The sequence below is a fragment of the Oncorhynchus nerka genome, linkage group LG19 (genome assembly GCF_034236695.1).
Source record: "Oncorhynchus nerka isolate Pitt River linkage group LG19, Oner_Uvic_2.0, whole genome shotgun sequence".
Taxonomy (NCBI): domain Eukaryota; kingdom Metazoa; phylum Chordata; class Actinopteri; order Salmoniformes; family Salmonidae; genus Oncorhynchus; species Oncorhynchus nerka.
Window position 1 is genome coordinate 1,116,796 of NC_088414.1, and position 18,840 is coordinate 1,135,635.

The 18,840-nt window shown below is 39.6% G+C and overlaps 1 long non-coding RNA gene across 1 annotated transcript; it reads left to right on the forward strand.

Annotated features, from left to right (window-relative positions):
• Positions 1–4,010: 4,010 nt before the first annotated feature.
• Positions 4,011–8,318, forward strand: LOC135562350 (uncharacterized). Its single transcript, XR_010459868.1, has 2 exons — positions 4,011–4,113; positions 5,345–8,318. It is a non-coding gene; the product is annotated as an uncharacterized LOC135562350 (long non-coding RNA).
• Positions 8,319–18,840: the final 10,522 nt, after the last annotated feature.

The following is an 18,840-nucleotide window of genomic DNA, read 5'->3' on the forward strand; positions in this document are numbered from 1 at the left end:
CCACTGACTCCCAGGGATATTTTCAATCAAAATGGTCCACTCATACAGTAAATCTGTGTAGCAAAATGTTTTAAAAAAGCTTGGGAACCACTGTTTGAGCATTGGGAAGAGTACACTAGGCAGAGGTGGAAAAAGTACTCAATTGTTATACTTGAGTAAAAGTAAAGATACCTTAATAGAAAATGACTCAAGTAACCCAGTAAAATACTACTAAATGAGCTTAAGTACAGTGGTGGAAAAAGTACTCAATTTTCATACTTGAGTTAAAAGTAGAAAGTAAATGCTATACATAAAATTCCTTATTTAGCAAACCAAATGGCACAATTGACTTTTTAATTACTTTTTTTGACAGCCGAGGGCACACCAACACTCAAACAAAGCATTTATGTTTAGTGACCATGGATGTTCTCTGTTTAGTGAGTCCTCCAGATCAGAGGCAGTACGGATGACCATGGATGTTCTCTTGATAAGTGTGTGAATTGGACCTTTTTCCTGTACTGCTAAGCATTCAAATTGTAACTAGTACTTTTGGGTGTCAGTGAAAATGTATGGAGTAAAAAGTACATTTTATTTTGGAATGTAGTGAGGTTAAAGTTGGCAAAAATATTAAAAGTAAAGTAGCCCCAGAAAATGATTAATACTTTCAAATATTTTTACTTAAGTACTTTACACCACTGACACTAGGGTTGTAGACTGTCCTGACATTGAGCTGTAATTCCAGGCAATATGGATTTATTTAACAGGTTTATATACTGAACAAAAATATAAACTCAACATGTAAAGTGTAAAGATGTTATAAAAGAAACGTTCCATATGCTCAAATTGTGTCCACATATGTTTTTACATCACTGTTAGGGAGCATTTCTCCTTTGTCAAGGTAATCCATCCACCTGACAGGTGTGGCATATCAAGAAGCTGATTAAACAGCATGATCATTACACAGGTACACCTTGTGATGGGGACAATACAAGGCCACTCTAAAATGTGCATTTTGTCACACACAATGCTACAGATATCTCAAGTTTTGAGGGAGCATGTAATTGGCATGCAGACTTCATTAATGTGCACCAGAGCTATTGTAAGTTAATCAAATGTTAATTTCTCTACCATGAGCCGCCTCGAACGTCGTTTTAGAGAATTTGGCAGTACGTCCAACCGGCCTGATCAACTCTATGCGAAGGAGATGTGTCATCACATCGCTTCATGTGGCAAATGGTGGTCACACCAGATACTAACTGGTTTTCTGATCCACGCCCCTACCTTTTTTTAAAGAGTCTGTGACCAACAGATGCATATCTGTATTCCCAGTCATCTGATATCCATGGATTAGGGTCTAATTAATTTTTTTCAATTGGCTGATTTCCTTCTAACAGTAAAATATTTGAAATTGTTGCATGTTGCATTTATATTTTTGTTCAGTATAGAATCACCTTTGGCAGTGATTACAGTATTTCTGGGTAAGTCTAAGAGGTTTGCACACCTGGATTGTACAATATTTGCAATTTATTTTGATTTGTAATATTCAGGGATGCAAACTAGTCACCTTTAGGTGAAATTCTCAGTTTCGAATCCAAAATAGGTGACCTATGTGATTTGTGTAGATCCAATGAGAAAAGTTTGGGGGGGTGGGGCTTTGGATCACAACTGGCTGTAAGCGAATGAGTGATGTGCATTTGGTGCAATACTAGCTGTATCCAAGGCTCAGTGTAGCTTAGTAGTTAGAGCATTGGACTAGTAACTGCAAGGTTGCAAGATCAAATCCCTGAGCTGACAAGGTACAAATCTGTCGTTCTGCCCCTGAACAAGGCAGTTAACCCATTGTTCCTAGGCTGTCATTGAAAATAAGGATTTGTTCTTAACTGAGTTAAATAAAGGTAAAAAAAAAAAAAAAAAAATGACATAGGGGGATTCTGCTACTTTAGGCACTTTGCAACAATGGCGGCGGATAATTTTAGAAAGAGAGGGTCCAGATAGTCTAGGCCAGCTGATTTGTAGGGGTCCAGGTTTTGCAGCTCTTTCAGAACATCTGCTATCTGGATTTGGGTGAAGGAGAAGCTGGGAAGGCTTGGGCAAGTAGGGTTGGGGTAGCCAGGAGGAAAGCATGGCCAGCCGTAGAGAAATGCTTATTGAAATTCTCGATTATCATGGATTTATTGGTGGTGACCGTGTTTCCTAGCCTCAGTGCAGTGGGCAGCTGGGAGGAGGTGCTCTTATTCTCCATGGACTGTACAGTGTCCCAGAACTTTTTGGAGAGAGCTACAGGATTCAAATTTTTGATTGACAAAGCTAGCCTTAGTTTTCCTAACTGACTGTGTGTGTTGGTTCCTGACTTCCCTGAAAAGTTGCATATCGCGGGGACTATTTGATGCTAGTGCAGTCCGCCACAGGATGTTTTTGTGCTGGTCGAGGGCAGTCAGGTCTGGAGTGAACCAAGGGCTATATCTGTTCTTAGTTCTATATTTTTTGAAAGGGGCATGCTTATTTAAGATGGTGGGGAAATTACTTTTAAAGAACAACCAGGCATCCTCAACTGACGGGATGCGGTCAATATCCTTCCAGGATACCCAGGCCAGGTCGATTAGAAAGGCCTGCTCGCAGAAGTGTTTTAGGGAGCGTTTGACAGTGATGAGATGTGGTCGTTTGAGATCCTGATTGAAAACAGCAGAGGTGTATTTGGAGGACAAGTTGGTCAGGATAATATCTATGTTTACAGATTTAGGGTTGTACCTGGTTGGTTCCTTAATTATTTGTGTGAGACTGAGGGCATCTAGCTTAGATTGTTGGGCGGCCTGGGTGTTAAGCATATCCCAGTTTAGGTCACCTAACAGAACGAACTCTGAAGATAGATGGGGGGCAATCAATTCACATATGGTGTCCAGAGCACAGCTGGGAGCTGAGGGGGGTCTGCCAGACAGGGCAAAGTTTTGTGAGTGGCTTTCCCACCCAGGCCACTAAGGTTGCCATGAAGGCCTGTATGGATCCACAACACGCTAAATAACGGGTCTCTTGTAAAGCTTTGTGGTCCAATCATCTGCTTAGTGGATAATACCAATTATAGATGCATTCACGACGAAACTACAGCATGAATGACCTATGTTTCCCAAAGAGCACAAGGGTTTAAGTAATCCCCTTGCAAATGTCCATTCCCTGTATCCCTAATAATGTTGTACAATTAATGATTTGCATTATTGTTTTAAAGGAAAACTGTCATCAAATTATTGCAGGTGATGCCCTATTTGGGCTTCCCAGAAAAAAGATTGTCTGGGACCAGCATTGAGGGTCCCAAACATGCTGGGTGGTTATTTTGTGACCAAGAAAAAGTCGACTGCTTTGTAGGTGGAGCATCAGATACGCCAACTGAGGTATACTGGATTTTGAAGAATTGGATGTATCTCACAATCAGTTAGTATCGCTAGCCCTCAGTTAGTATCGCTAGCCCTCAGTTAGTATCGCTAGCCCTCAGTTAGTATCGCTAGCCCTCAGTTAGTATCGCTAGCCCTCAGTTAGTATCGCTAGCCCTCTTCTGTGTGACATGTGTGACGTGTGTTTGTGTCTATAACCATCAGCTGGGCTAATGTTGGGGCTAATGTTGGGGCTAATGTTGGAGAAGTTAAATGGTTGGATTGAAATCAGGAGAAGCCATTTATCCTTGGTGATGCGACTCTAGCATTGAACTATTCTGTCCATATTTTTTAGGGGGGGAAGTTGAACAGATTTGATAAAACTTGAATTGCTTAGTGAACGTGACTTTTTTCACTCATGCTTATACACTTCATTTTACAGGGGATTTCAAGCCGGGGATCCGCTGCGATCGAAACCTGGACATAACTGGTGTGTCTGCGAGGCACGAGCATCCGCTGAAGTTCCTGAACCTGAAGAGAGGAGAGAAGTATGTTGATGGATACGTGTGGATGGATGGATAGATTGATGCCTCAGATGTGTAGCTGATGTATTTTAGTTATATAACATTGGCTACGATGACTGATGTTGAACTGTCATTTCAGGTTTGCGAATGCTGAGTTCCTGCTGGGGGACCGGAAAGCAATGAAGGGACCAAACATCACAGCGTTTCTTCACTTTGACACTGCATTCCAGCTGAAGCCTCATTTAAAGGTATAATTTATTCTGTTAAAAAACAATTCTTTACAGACAGTGGCCCTAACAGTATTAAGAAACAGCTAGTTGTAATTTGTCCTAATCCTGGTCTTTACCTGACTCTGCTGGTCATCTATATACATTTCACCCTCTATATCCATTATGGTATTTACCTGACCCTGCTGGTCATCTATATACATTTCACCCTCTATATCCATTATGGTCTTTACCTGACCCCGCTGGTCATTTACCTGACCCTGCTGGTCATCTATATACGTTTCACCCTCTATATCCATTATGGTCATTACCCGACCCCGCTGGTCATTTACCTGACCCTGCTGGTCATCTATATACGTTTCACCCTCTATATCCATTATGGTCTTTACCCGACCCTGCTGGTCATCTATATACGTTTCACCCTCTATATCCATTATGGTCATTTACCTGACCCTGCTGGTCATCTATATACGTTTCACCCTCTATATCCATTATGGTCATTTACCTGACCCTGCTGGTCATCTATATACGTTTCACCCTCTATATCCATTATGGTCATTTACCTGACCCTGCTGGTCATCTAATGAATGTTTGAAAGTGTTTTTGTGTGCTCTATCCTGTTCTGATAATCCATCCGTCTGACCAGCATGCACACCATGAACTGTTTGTAGTGTGCTTCTGTCTCTGCATCGCTTGCTCTTTGGGGTTTTAGGCAGGTTATCCGTAAAGCACTTTGTGATGCTTTCATACAACTGCTGATGTTAAAAGGGCTTTATAAAATACATTTGACTGATTTGATGATGAAACTCTTGCTATGGTTTCACTAACAATTTGATATTTTAGTAAAATTCCTAACATTGTTCATAAGATATTTTTCTCTACCTTGTGAGCATTGCACATGTATAGCTCTGTCAGTGTGGCTTATTTTGTTCTGCAATAGATTTAATTAGGCCCTTGATTATGTTGGATCTGCATATCTACTTCCTGTTATTTTATACTCTTATCACCACCACCTGCGGTCACCTGACCCTTTCAACTTCATATCCCAGAACCATGAGTTCCCCTCCTCCCCTACTTTAATCTATTCTACATGAAGTCTTCTGACCTGTGTGCAATACTTCACGATGCATAATCCATTCTACACTACAATCTACACTCAAAAGGATGTTGCCTTCCTAACTGGTTAGTTTTATGATGAGATGCTTTCATACTGTTAAAATTTGTGCTTATATATTTGTTTAATATTTTCCAGGTCTGACATGATGTCCCCGTCAATCACAGATGATAGGAACGCACAGTTGACTACTCAGCTTGAGAAGTAAACCGCTTTTTCAGGATGTTGTCTCCATCATATTTGTCCCACTGTATTGGGGCAAGTCAATACAGGTTTTAAACCTTTTAACATACATTTTCACGTTTCAGCCTTGAGAAAAGGTTGAAGGCCATGGAGAAGAGAAACTGGAGAAGCTGGTCTCTTCAACACTGCGCAGTAATTTTGGAAAGTCTGCAGACTAAGAAGACTCACTGTCTGCTGGACACAATCTATAGGCTGGTCCTGGAGCGCTCTTTCTATTGTGGCCTGGTTTGATTTGATTTGATTTTGCAGATGGACAAACATCGGAGAGAATAAAACAGCAGATCAATGCCGACAATGGAAGGAACAAGTCACCTCAAGACGTATGTGGATATTCTCCAGCAAGCATATACAGTCTGGTCCCAGGTGTCCAACAGCTTGGGGGACAGTCTGCTCCGGGCAAAGCAGTGTGCAGTGATGCTGCATAACATATGCCTTAGGGCAGCAGAGGAGAGGCACCATCAAGGAGGTGTTGCACATATAACTTCCCAAGATGGCGTAGCAGTGAAGACGTGTTTGTTCGTCCTCTCGTGTACTTTTGTATTTTTCTTATTTTTTGTATATATATTTCAATTTTATTTTCAATCTCTTTTCGATTTTTATTTGATTATATCTTCCGGTAACCTGCCTCACCCAATGTGATACGGAATCGCTTTTATTTTTAATTTTAGAACACATTCAAGAACCTCCAGAAGCTAACCAGCTAATAAGCTACAAGCTATTTAGTCATGCTATTTTACCTTCTGCACAGATACAAGCCCTGTTTTTAGCCTGGATAATACTCGCCAGTCTACCAGTATCGGACTGTCTCTCCACAACAACGCCAAATTCCTGCCATAATCCCTGGACCACTACTTCTGATCTTCACAGCTATCTTGCGCTCACCGTGGCACCCAGTACCGAAGCTATCCCTGAGGCCCACCTCCCAGCCTACTCAGCTGTTCACCCGAACCCCACTCATACACGGCTAGAGCCCAATACACCACCGGATCCTTGCTGTAAACTCTGGACCTTGGCACTGGATCACCGCTGCTACCGATTGGCTATAGTGGCTAACGCCACTGCCACGAAGCTAGCACCAGTTAGCCGTGAGCCAGGCGCATCTCCCGGCTAGCAAACTAAATTCTACAATACCTCTTTCGCCATCTGGCTTGGATTCTCTGTCGACACGGCGCCCCGCCGCACAACCACGACTGGTCTGCCGACGAATACTCCATCCGCTGTGCCTTCAACCGGCCTCCGTCGGAGCAGACGCTCCTACTAGCCCCGGGCTACTAACTTTAAACGCTGTGTCGCCTGCGTGCTAGCGTAGTGGCGGCTTCCCTGTTCCATCTACTGCTGCCCCATGGACACTATGATCACTTGGCTACATAGCTGATGCCTGCTGGACTGTCCATTAATCACGGTACTCCGTTCTGTTTTTTATTTTTTTATATGTCGGCCCCAGCCGCGAACTCAGGCTCTGTGTGTAGTTAATCCGACCCTCTCTGCCTAGTCATCACCATTTTACCTGCTGTTGTTGTCTCACATGTTGTTTTAGCTAACTCTCCCAATCAACACCTGAGATTACATTATGCCTAGCTGTATGTCTCTCTCAAATGTCAATATGCCTTGTATACTGTTGTTCAGGTTAGTTATCATTGTTTTAGTTTACAATGGAGCCCCTAGTTCCACTCTTCATACCCCTGATACCTCCTTTGTCCCACCTCCAACACATGCGATGACCTCACCCATTATACAACCAGCATGTCCAGAGATACAACCTCTCTTATCATCACCCAGTGCCTGGGCTTACCTCCGCTGTACACGCACCCCACCATACCCCTGTCTGCGCATTATGCCCTGAATATATTCTACCACGCCCAGAAATCTGCTCCTTTTATTCTTTGTCCCTCAACGCTCTAGGCGACCAGTTTTGATAGCCTTTAGCCGCACCCTCATCCTACTCCTCCTCTGTTCTGCGGGTGATGAGGAGGTAAACCCAGGCTCTGCGTGTCCCCAGGCACCCTTGTTGACTTCTGTGATCAAAAAAGCCCTGGTTTCTTGCATGTCAACATCAGAAGCCTCCTCCAGAAGTTTGTTTTACTCACTGCTTTAGCACACTCTGCCAACCCTGATGTCCTTGCCGTGTCTGAATCCTGGTTTAGGAAGGCCACCAAAAATTCTGAGATTTCCATACCCAACTATAACATTTTCCGTCAAGATAGAACTGCCAAAGGGGGAGGAGTTGCAGTCTACTGCAGAGAGAGCTTGCAAAGTAATGTCATACTTTCCAGGTCCATACCCAAACAGTTCGAACTTCTAATTTAAAAAATTACTCTCTCCAGAAATAAGTCTCGCACTGTTGCCGCCTGCTACCGACCCCCCTCAGCTCCCAGCTGTGCCCTGGACACCATTTATGAATTGATCGCCCCCCATCTATCTTCAGAGTTCGTTCTGTTAGGTGACCTAAACTGGGATATGCTTAACACCCCGGCAGTCCTACAATCTAAGCTAGATGCCCTCAGTCTCACACAAATAATTAAGGAACCAACCAGGTACAACCCTACATCTGTAAACATGGGCACCCTCATAGACATTATCCTGACCAACTGGCCCTTCAAATACACCTCCGCTGTCTTCAATCAGGATCTCAGCGATCACTGCCTCATTGCCTGTATCACTGTCAAACTCTCCCTAAAACACTTCTGTGGTGACAACTCCACCAGCCCTATTTATGATATCATTCACTAAAATGATACCTTTTCTTTTTTTTTTCTTTGAAAAATACGTTGTTGTTTTTTTATCAGTGAGTATATTTGAGTTCAACCACAATATTTGTTATATTATTTGTTTTGTCTTTATAGGTGGATTAAACTGAAATTGCAACCAACTTTCTAAGCCTTGTTTAAAAAATAACAATATTTTGGAGATGATTTCCTTTTCAAAAAAATGAAAGTGAGCAGGTGTAATCTGAATAAAGGGAAAAGGCCATTCTTGAACATGGGGTGAGACATTCTTACTAATTTACTCGAGAACCATATCGGATTTAAGTATAACTTTTGTATGACTGATGCCTTTAGTGAGAGGTCTTTTTTGTTCATATAATTTAAAAAGCATGTCATAAAAATCATAAGCAAATAGGTCAACTGTGATATGACTAAAGATTTTTCCACAAATAGACAGGTAGTTTCCGTCCATGGTAGCAATAAAAATGTATTGGAGTGAGATAATTTCTTTCTTTTGGAATTTGTATACAGAGTATGTCCACATCTCCGTCAGACCATTTAATTGCTAAACTACACGGTAATGTAAAATGTGCATTTTTTTGTGATCCAATACGTAATATAGTTACTTAATAGTTAATTTGGTTTTAATCCAGAGAAGTTAGCAAAAGTGTATCGATCCTCTATGAGGCCGTGGAGAGATTATATTTGTGGTTTTAAAATAAAACATGAATCATCAGCGTACAATGGCACCTTAGTTTTTAAGCCACAGATTTCTAATCCCTTAATATTATTGAGAAACTCCCAAATACAGTTGTGCCAAGCGTCACACCCACGAAGACTCTAGACTGTAAATCGCTGCCAAAGTTGCTTCAACAATGTACTTAGTAAAGGGTCTGAATACTTATGTAAATGTAATTTATCCTTTTTAAAATTGTTAAAAAATGAGCAAAAATGTCTAAACACCTGTTTTTACCTTGTCATTATTGTGTTTAGGTTGATTAAGGGGGAAAAAAAACAATTGAATCCATTTTAAAATAAGGCTGTAACCTAAAAATGTGGAAAAAGTCAAGGGGTCTGAATACTTTCCGAAGGCACTGTATGTATGTATGTATGTATGTATGTATGTATGTATGTATGTATGTACAGTGCCTTGCGAAAGTATTCGGCCCCCTTGAACTTTGCGACCTTTTGCCACATTTCAGGCTTCAAACATAAAGATATAAAACTGTATTTTTTTGTGAAGAATCAACAACAAGTGAGACACAATCATGAAGTGGAACGACATTTATTGGATATTTCAAACTTTTTTAACAAATCAAAAACTGAAAAATTGGGCGTGCAAAATTATTGTGTGTAAATATATACATAAATATTATTACACCCTTATTATTTACATTTTACACTAAAGAAATCCTTAGCTCAAATCCCTTTGTACTTAAGTTTTGAAATGACGAAATATAAATAATATAATCATGTGACTGTACTCTAAAGTGTAACAGATATAATTGATAATCAGTCTTGGTGACGCTACACTGAAAATATAGTTTACCAAGCTAACAGTTACTTCACAATGGAATAATTAAGCTGCACTAAAGCTACCCTTTTAGAAAAATAGTTACTTTGAAAAAGTAATTCAGTTCATCCAAACTACTTGGTGAAAACTTATGTAAATATGAAATTTCATAGACAACAAATTGCAAGGATAGATCACTTTGGGGTCATATGTTAACCGGTTGTAGAGAATAGTGAACTATATGTAATTCAACTAGGTTTTGCAGTAGATTACTCATTGGTTATTACTGCATTGTCGGAACTAGAAGCACAAATTTCGCTACACTCGCATTAACATCTGCTAACCATGTGTATGTGACAAATAAAATTTGATTTGACTTAAAACATTTACAAATTATGTAAACTACAATTTCCTTTCTTTTTCGTCATCAGATCTGCACAATTCTCACTTTATACATTGTTTTTGTGTTTAATAGGCAAAATTACACATTCTGTTAACACATGACCCCAAAGTGAACTGACCTTGCAATTTAGATTTACATATGATCAATCATCGTTTGGATGTAGTGAACTACATTTTCAAAGTAATTTTAGTTAAGTAAAATATATTTTATTTTAGCTAAACAAATAGTGTGTAATTCCAGTAGTTTGCTACACCGCTACATGGCAAAAAAGTAATTAACTGCTGAAAATACTACCTAGATTTGAATTTAGTTATACTGCAAATTGCAGTTAAATGACTAGTTGAACTAAATGCAGTTCACTACTCCCCAATGCTGTTGAGAACTAGAAATGTTTATGGAGGCTTACTGAAGGTCAATGGGGGTTATTCATAAACCTTAAAGATAGAGTCGGCGAAATGACATTGCCACAGATATTGCGATGAGCAAGATGCATGACGTCATGACGTCGCTCTCGCACAGTCACACATATTATCGGCGCATCTGCACGAGTTCGCTTCACGCATTCACAACGTGGTTGCCACGGGACCAAAACAGCGCTTCAACACTCTTAGTTGTTACGGAAATTAACCCACTTTGCTGTTTACTTTCTGCATATTGCCAGCAGCATACCACCCTGCATACCACTGCTGGCTTGCTTCTGAAGCTAAGCAGGGTTGGTCCTGGTGAGTCCCTGGATGGGAGACCAGATGCTGCTGGAAATGGTGTTGGAGGGCCAGTAGGAGGCACTCTTTCCTCTGGTCTAAAAAAAAAAATCTCCCACTGCCCCAGGACACTGCCCTGTGTAGGGTGCCATCTTTCGGATGGGACGTTAAACAGGTGTCCTGACTCTCTGAGGTCATTAAAGATCCCATGGCACTTATCGTAAGAGTAGGGGTGTTAACCCTGGTGTTAACCCTGGTGTCCTGGCTAAATTCCCAATCTGGCCCTCAAACCACCACGGTCACCTAATAATCCCCAGTTTACAATTGGCTCATTCATCCCCTGTAACTATTCCCCAGGTCGTTGCTGCTAATGAGAATGTGTTCTCAGTAAACTTACCTGGTAAAATAACAGATATATAAAATATGTCATATTGCTGACTCTACCTTTAACAGCTGAGAAACATGTACCACCTATTTCAAAACATATTTAACAATGTATAGATAGTCTATTTGTATAGTAAGTTTGATTGGATAGAACTGATCACTACATGCATCATACTCAGGATGTTTACAAGACATATCATATTCAAATGGAAAAATGGCATACGCACATTATTCATAATTATTATTAGTATAATATTCTTAAGGTCAGTAGTTACCAGCTTCTTTCTGTTTTGAAAAATAAAAACAGGTGGTAAATTTAAACCTGCAGTAAAGTTACACGAATAACCCCAAAGCTCTCAAGCAGAATACCACACGTTCATATAAGATACCACTATCTGAAATACCTGGGTGAGAAGTTATAAAAGACAACAAAAAAGCAGAGTGAGTGTAAAGACCTTAGTCATATCTACTCAGGACAAGCACACATTGCAGGAAAGACCACACCCATTATGATGCTACACACCTCTTCTCAAAATGGTTGCAATAAATGACGAAGATTCTCAATTGAACATCTTCCTCTGCTTTTTCTCTTTCGGTCTCTCTGTTAGCAAAAGTACAATCTAGAAAAATATCTGTTTTACGTACAAAACTGAGGTCAAAAACAGCGTTTTGGCTACATTTTCTACCAGTACGTTTTCAAGGAAGTCGAACTTCAGAAAAAAAGGTAACTTTAAAATCATCTCACAACATATGTCTTTGTCTCTCCTTATAATATAGGGTTTTAATATAGGTTTTTATATAGGTTTTACTATAGGTTTTTATATAGGTTTTAATATAGGTTTTAATATAGGTTTTAATATAGGTTTTAATATAGGTTTTTTATATAGGTTTTAATATAGGTTTTAATATAGGTTTTTATATAGGTTTTAATATAGGTTTTAATATAGGTTTTTATATAGGTTTTAATATAGGTTTTTTATATAGGTTTTAATATAGGTTTTAATATAGGTTTTAATATAGGTTTTAATATAGGTTTTTTATATAGGTTTTAATATAGGTTTTTATATAGGTTTTAATATAGGTTTTTATATAGGTTTTAATATAGGTTTTTATATAGGTTTTAATATAGGTTTTAATATAGGTTTTAATATAGGTTTTTTATATAGGTTTTAATATAGGTTTTAATATAGGTTTTAATATAGGTTTTTATATAGGTTTTAATATTTTAATATAGGTTTTAATATAGGTTTTAATATAGGTTTTAATATAGGTTTTAATATAGGTTTTAATATAGGTTTTTATATAGGTTTTAATATAGGTTTTAATATAGGTTTTTATATAGGTTTTAATATAGGTTTTAATATAGGTTTTTTATATAGGTTTTAATATAGGTTTTTATATAGGTTTTTATATAGGTTTTAATATAGGTTTTAATATAGGTTTTAATATAGGTTTTTTATAGGTTTTATAGGTTTTTATATAGGTTTTAATATAGGTTTTAATATAGGGTTTTATAGGTTTTAATATAGGTTTTAATATAGGTTTTATATAGGTTTTTATATAGGTTTTAATATAGGTTTTAATATAGGTTTTTATATAGGTTTTATATAGGTTTTAATATAGGTTTTAATATAGGTTTTAATATAGGTTTTAATATAGGTTTTAATATAGGTTTTAATATAGGTTTTAATATAGGTTTTAATATAGGTTTTTATATAGGTTTTTATATAGGTTTTAATATAGGTTTTTATATAGGTTTTAATATAGGTTTTAATATAGGTTTTAATATAGGTTTTAATATAGGTTTTTATATAGGTTTTTATATAGGTTTTAATATAGGTTTTAATATAGGTTTTAATATAGGTTTTTAATATAGGTTTTAATATAGGTTTTTATATAGGTTTTAATATAGGTTTTAATATAGGTTTTAATATAGGTTTTAATATAGGTTTTAATATAGGTTTTAATATAGGTTTTAATATAGGTTTTAATATAGGTTTTAATATAGGTTTTTATATAGGTTTTAATATAGGTTTTTATATAGGTTTTAATATAGGTTTTTATATAGGTTTTAATATAGGTTTTAATATAGGTTTTTATATAGGTTTTAATATAGGTTTTAATATAGGTTTTAATATAGGTTTTAATATAGGTTTTTATATAGGTTTTAATATAGGTTTTTATATAGGTTTAATATAGGTTTTTATATAGGTTTTTATATAGGTTTTAATATAGGTTTTAATATAGGTTTTTATATAGGTTTTAATATAGGTTTTAATATAGGTTTTAATATAGGTTTTAATATAGGTTTTTATATAGGTTTTAATATAGGTTTTAATATAGGTTTTAATATAGGTTTTTATATAGGTTTTTATATAGGTTTTAATATAGGTTTTTCAGATTGTGTTAGTGGACTGGGGTCACCTTGCAGTCCATCTTTCCCCATCTTTGTCTGTCCTCCAATGATGCTACAGTTGGGACTGTTCCAAGCATCCTATTTGTTGCCCATGTGCTCAGTCAGGAAATCAAATAACACTTCCTGCACTGACTAGAAGTGGGAGGAGCTAGAGGAGAGGTGGGAGGTGGAGTTTGGCCTTTGAACTCAAATCCACCGGGCATCGACAGATATACACCTCACTCCCGACAGTCTGAACAAACAAGAAGCTAAACAAAAATGGAGGCAATAAAGTTGACAAATTTTCTTGAGTGCAAAAGTGTGGAGCTCCAAGGAAGGGAGTCTTGAGGGGAGGGGAGGAGGGGGGGTCTGTGGCCCCATATCGCATCTTGTCGGAGTGTAGGGAGGAGGGCTTGAGCAGGGCAACGTGCGCTTTGGAACTCATGATGACTCAGTGTTACTGACATCATGGCAATTACTAGTATTCACCTCATCCCTTGATGTTGTTGTAATGTGACAGTCTCTCTTTCCCAGGTTGGCAACCGTTTTTCCTGCTGCTATGTATCAACTCCTCTCTGCTCCTCCTCGCCCTTCTTTTTACCTTTCCCCTCCACCAACTCCACCATACTCGGTACACGGCCTTCACCCTCTTCCTCCTCTTCGTCCGAGTCCTGCATGCAGAGCGTTTTTCGAGTCACAACTATTCTCCTCCTCTTCACCCCTCCTCCGGTTGACTCCCGCTGTCTTTCTCCGTGCCCGTCTCTGTCCTCCTCCAGTGTGAGCTCGAACAGGAATTTGGCCCCAGGGAGGCAGCCGCTGCTGTGGTCAGATTTGTTGGGGGCGGGCAAGGGGCTCTGGGCGACGGTGCTCTGGTACCCCTCCCTGTTGTCCTCCAGAGTCTCCAGGATGTCCTGGGCGTCAGGGTGCACCAGGTCAGCCCAGGTCTCCCACAGTGGGTGGACGATGTAGTCGATGAGCCCCACCTGGAGAGAAAATGTGTATCAGCTTGAGTTTGTACTGAAATAAATTGTCAGGTCAGATATTGACTTTCTTTGTGTGTGTGTGTGGGCGCTCTTGTGCACATGTGTATATACTATATGTGTGTACTGTACTTACCTGGTTCTTCTGGACAGACGCGTTGTGTTTGTCACACATGGGGCTGATCTCCATGCCTCTCTCCCTCTCCCTGTCCCCCTGGCTGAAGAACTTCCATAATGCGGTCGGTCCACTGGCGGTACAGCTGCAGGGGCTTGGTGGGATTACTGAGGTCTGCACAGTGCACTATGTTCTGGAGTACCTGGAGAGAGAATTAGAATAGAAAATCCCCTTTATGCAAACACATTAACAACCATCACATTTCAGCCCTCACATATATAAAACAGCAAAAGAAGCAATGATTAAAAGATCAACTGTAAACCTCTCGCACTATCAACGGCACATAAAACATTCTGCAGGCCCCAAGAGAGAGAAGGAGAGGGTCAGGTAAAGATGTAGTCACAAAATTAACATATGTTCTTAGTTTGACCCCCTCAAATTCAAGTCCCGGCAGCTTGACAACCACTGGCTAGCCACTTGTATGACTGAATGATGGAGAATGCTAGTGAGGGGCTTTTAAATGGCAAATTCAATTTCAGATCCCTCCCAGATGGCTCTCTGGATAAAACCAAAGTAATTTGCATCTACTACAAGGCTGAATTTGTTTATCACCGAAGTACATCAAGTCGGTTGGAGACTTTTATCTCCCTCACCAACTTCAAACATCTGCTATCTGAGCAGCTAACCGATCGCTGCAGCTGTACATAGTCTATCCGTAAATAGCCCACCCAACTTTACCTACCTCATCCCCATACTGTTTATATTTATTTACTTTTCTGCTCTTTTGCACACCAATATCTCTACCTGTACATGACCATCTGATCATTTATCACTCCAGTGTTAATCTGCAAAATTGTAATTATTCGCCTACCTCCTCATGCCTTTTGCACACAATGTATATAGACTCTCTTTTTTTCTACTGTGTTATTGACTTGTTAATTGTTTACTCCATGTGTAACTCTGTGTTGTCTGTTCACACTGCTATGCTTTATCTTGGCCAGGTCACAGTTGTAAATGAGAACTTGTTCTCAACTAACCTACCTGGTTAAATAAAGGTGAAATAAAAATAAATAAAAATAAAAAGTCTTCAATGTCATTTAGAAGCGATACACACCGTTGACGCCGGCAATACAAGTAATGTTACTGGTAGCAATGGAGGACGTCTATGGCAGGCTTAGCTAGAAGTGTGTGCGCGCCGGAGGCCTATGGACACATCGACGAACAGCAAGCTAGCACAAGCTATAGACAAGTGGATAGCTACAGTTTGCAGGCCAGTCCACATTGTGGAGGACAAAGGCTTGAGGGACATCATTCAGATCGCATTTAAGGAATACCTAGGATAGGATAAAGTAATCCTTCTCCCCCCCCCCCTTAAAAGACCTAGATGCACTATTGTAAAGTGGTTGTTCCACTGGATGTCATAAGGTGAAAGCACCAATTTGTAAGTCGCTCTGGATAAGAGCGTCTGCTAAATGACTTAAATGTAAAATGTAAATGCATCAAACGACTCAACTTATGAGTTACCCTCGAGAGACACCGTCGTTACAAGAACACACGAGCTGTACGAAAGCGAGAGGACTACGAAAGCGGAGGAGTTGAAACATGCAAAAGCTGTTGCTCTCATGGGAGAGCACTGGACTTTGGTGAGTAACCACAACTAGCTTGGGGTTACTGCGCACCACATTGAGGAATTCACACGCTCTGGCCGTATTGAAGACAGAAGAGAGGTACTATGCTGAAAAGTGCGCCGACCATTTCATGGATGTAGCAAAGCAGTCAAACATTTGAAAAAAAAGTTACCACACTTTGCACAGACAGTCCACGGAACATCAAATCAAATGTTATTTGTCACATACACATGGTTAATGCGAGTGTAGCGAAATGCTTGTGCTTCTAGTTCCGACAATGCAGTAATAACCAACAAGTAATCTAACTAACAATTCCAAAACTACTGTCTTATACACACAAGTGTAAGGGGATAAAGAATATGTACATAAAGATATATGAATGAGTGATGGTACAGAGCAGCATAGGCAAGATACAGTAGATGGTATCGAGTACAGTATATACATATGAGATGAGTATGTAAACAAAGTGGCATAGTTAAAGTGGCTAATGATACATGTATTACATAAGGATGCAGTCGATGATATAGAGTACAGTATATACGTATGCATATGAGATGAATAATGTAGGGTATGTAACATTATATTAGGTAGCATTGTTTAAAGTGGCTAGTGATATATTTTACATAATTTCCCATCAATTCCCATTATTAAAGTGGCTGGAGTTGAGTCAGTATCAGTGTGTTGGCAGCAGCCACTCAATGTTAGTGGTGGCTGTTTAACAGTCTGATAGCCTTGAGGTAGAAGCTGTTTTTCAGTCTCTCGGTCCCTGCTTTGATGCACCTGTACTGAGCTCGCCTTCTGGATGATAGCGGGGTGAACAGGCAGTGGCTCGGGTGGTTGTTGTCCTTGATGATCTTTATGGCCTTCCTGTGACATCGGGTGGTGTAGGTGTCCTGGAGGGCAGGTAGTTTGCCCCCGGTGATGCGTTGTGCAGACCTCACTACCCTCTGGAGAGCCTTATGGTTGTGGGCGGAGCAGTTGCTGTACCAGGCGGTGATACAGCCCGCCAGACTCACATCAAGCATCTCCAATCCAAAATTAAATCTAGAATCGGCTTCCTATTTCACAACAAAGCATCCTTCACTCATGTTGCCAAACATAACCTCGACTTCAGCGATGTCATTTAAAAAATAGCCACCAACACTCTACTCAGCAAACTGGATGTAGTCTATCATAGTGCCATCCGTTTTGTCACCAAAGCCCCATATACTACCCACCACTGCGACCTGTACGCTCTCGTTGGCTGGCCCTCGCTTCATATTCGTCGCAAAACCCACTGGCTCCAGGTCATCTACAAGTCTTTGCTAGTTAAAGCTCCGCCTTATCTCATCTCACTACTCACCATAGCAGCACCCACCCGTAGCACGCGCTCCAGCAGGTAAATTTCACTGGTCACCCCCAAAGCCAATTCCTCCTTTGACCGCCTTCCAGTTCTTCCAGTCCTTCCAGTTCTCTGCTGCCAATGACTGAAACTAATTGTAAAAATCACTGAAGCTGGAGACTCATATCTCCCTCACTAACTTTAAGCATCAGCTGTCAGAGCAGTTTACAGATCATTGAACCTGTACATTGCCCATCTGTAAATAGCCCACCCAACTACCTCATCCCCATATTGTTCTTTTTTTTGTTGCTCCTTTGCACCCCAGTATCTCTACTTGCACATTCACCTTCTGCACATCTATCACTCCAGTGTTTAACTGCTAAATTGTAATTATTTCTCCATTATGGCCTATTTATTGCCTTACCTCCCTAATCTTATTTAATTTGCACACACTGTATATAGACTTTTCTATTTTGTTATTGTCACGCCTGACCTTAGAGATCCTTTTAATTCTCTATTTTGGTTAGGTCGGGGTGTGACTAGGGTGTGCAATCTAGGTTATCTATTTCTTTGTTTGGCCTGGTATGGTTCCCAATCAGAGGCAGCTATCTATCGTTGATCCTGAGTATCTATCATACTCAGGCAGCCTTTTTTTCACCTTAGTTTGTGGGATCTTGTTTTTGTACGGTTGCTTTCCAGCCCTACAGAACTGTGTGTTTCATTTTGTATTTGTTGTTTTATCGGTGTCATCAATAAAAGACGCTGCACCTTGGTCTACTCCTTCCAACGACGAGCGTAACAGTTATTGACTGTATGTTTGCTTATTCCATGTGTAACTCTGTGTTGTTTGTGTCACACTGCTTTGCTTTGTCTTGGCCAGGTCGCAGTTGTAAATGAGAACTTGTTCTCAACTGGCCTACCTGGTTAAATAAAGGTAAAATATAAAAAAATATTTTATATTTGAGATTCTTCAAAGTAGCCACCTTGATGACAGCTTTGCACACGCTTGGCATTCTCTCAACCAGCTTCATGAGGTAGTCACCTGGAATAGATTTCAATTAACAGGTGTGCATTGTTAAGATAATTTGAGGAATTTCTGTCCTTCTTAATGCGTTTGAGCCAATCAGTTGTGTTGTGACAAGGTAGGGGTGGTATACAAAAGATAGCCCTATTTGGTAAAAGTCCATATTATAGGCAAGAACAGCTTAAATAAGCAAAGAGAAACGACAGTCCATCATTACTTTAA